We start from the raw sequence: 2,326 nt of genomic DNA on the forward strand, positions 1-2,326 counted from the left end.
ATGGAAAATACCTGTTCCATGTTATGTCTAAGATGTTTGATATTCAGACATATAGTGAGGTTACGCTCAAATACCTATGTAAGAGGGTAATAATATCATTAAGCTTCTCTTCTGGAGGGTTAACTACTTACATTTGCAGACCAAAAATTAAAGAAAAAGAAGGGCTACAAGGACAGCCAACATTTTGGCCCTAGCCTTTCAAGGTCAGTAAGTGCTCAGGAAATAGGAGAATCTGTACTATAACATCCTGTAACTCAATTGTATCCCAAATTTTTTGATCAAGGAGATTATGGGACCACAGAGGAAAGTGATCAATGATGTAGAGTGTGCCTAAGGAGAGTCACATGGAGAGAAATCATTCTCTCAAGCTTTCACAGAGAGCAAATTGGTCAAGTAATGGCCCTGACTCATCCACATGGCTGACTAACAAAAAAATCTACAAAGTGAGGTACAGGGTTTCAGGTTAAATCCTGAGAGGATTTGACTGGCCTTATCAGATACAAAAATTACATTTCTTGTTATAAATGTCTTTGTCTTTCTTTGTCTTAACCATCTGGCAAAAAAGTATGAAAATGAAGTATAAAAGGCAAAACCATACTAATATGATGGAGCTGTAAAAGGCTCAAGTCAACAACTTCGGACATTGAGAATCTTATAGAAAACCCACTACTATTATGGACTATTGGACTATATAGGGATATTTTGCTGAATTCATGCATCTACAGTATTTAAATGACAATGGAATGCCCTTCCCTGACAAAACTAATCAAAAAAGGGGGATACAAACGAATGACCATTTTGTATCTCTATACTCAAAGTAGTTCAGATAAATATGCAGCTCCTTTCTCTTAATTAAATGAATAGAGAGGGTTGTTCTAATAGTGCTTGAGACAGGAGATCAGGTCTGCATCTTGCACAATGACTAACCACTAAAACAACAATATGTAATGTATTAATTATTGAAATGTGCTAGTAATCAGTTGTGAAACTGTCTCATGGGTAATTGTTTCTCAATAAAAATATTTTTTTTCAAAAATGACAAAGAGAAAAGGAAGAAAGCAGTCATTCTTTCTGGGGTGAGATGTAATGTCAGCTGTTTTAATTTGCATTTCTTGAATAAGCAGTGATATTGAAAATTTTTTCATATACTTATTTGTCATGTCCACTTCTGAGAACTGTCTACTCATTTCAGATGCCCATTTTTGCACTAGATCTTTAAATTTGAGGGAATCTGATTTTTTTCAATTTATATATTCTATATAGTAGCCACTTGTCTAGAAAACAGCTGGCAAAAAATCTTCCACATTATGGGTTGTCTCTGTTTTCTCAATGGTTTGTTTTGCTGTGCAAAAATTTTCCAATAATATAAGACTCCAGTTGTCGATTATTTTGAATATTTCCCATGGAACTGGAATTTTGTTCATAAAGTATTGGTTTACACCTATGTCTTCAAGAATTCTGCCCATTCTATTTTCCAGAAAATTTGGTGTTTTGATCTCTAATCCATTTCAATTTTAGTTTAGTGTGTGGAGAAAGATATGGGCCTAGTTTTAATCTTCAGCACGTAGAAAGCCAATTTTTATAGCATCATTCATTAAAGAGGCTCTCTTTCTTCCAGTTAACATGTTTGGCTCCTTTATCAAACACAAATTGGCTGGTTAGACTTGAAGTTGTTTCTGCATCTTCTAATCTGTTCCACTGATCCTTGGATCTGTTTTTTTTTTTAATATCATACTTTTTATCATAACACAGTAGTATTAGTTGAAGTCATTAATTCTCATGCCCCCTGCCTTGTATTTGTAGCCTAAAATTTCTTTTGCTATTCTAGGTTTCTTATGATTCCAAATGAATCTGAGGAATGTTATCTCGAATTCTGTGAGATACAGAAGTTCTGTGAGAATTCGAAGTTTGATGACAAGTACATTGAATCTGTATAACTGTTTTGTAATTATAATCATTTTCACTATCCTACCAAAGAGCAAGAGACATATTTCCATTTTCTGTTACTTTCTTTTGTCTCCTTTTTCAGAATACAAAGTTATTGACGTAAAGGTCTTTTACTTCCTTTGTTAGATTGATTCCTAAATCTCTCTCTCTCTCTCTCTCTCTCTCTCTCTCTCTCTCTCTCTCTCTTCCCTAACCCTAACTCTCTCTCAATGCTATTGTGAAAGGAGATATTTCCCTAAGTTTTCTCTCATTGCATTTGTTAGTCATATACAAGAATGCTATGGATGTTTACATGTTTATATTGTATCCAGCTATGCTATTGAAATTGATTATTGAGTACCTCCCCACCCTCCCGCCAAGTAGGAATTTCTGCCGACTT

The sequence above is a fragment of the Octodon degus genome, unplaced genomic scaffold, assembly GCF_000260255.1.
Source record: "Octodon degus isolate 3935 unplaced genomic scaffold, OctDeg1.0 scaffold00071, whole genome shotgun sequence".
NCBI lineage: Eukaryota > Metazoa > Chordata > Mammalia > Rodentia > Octodontidae > Octodon > Octodon degus.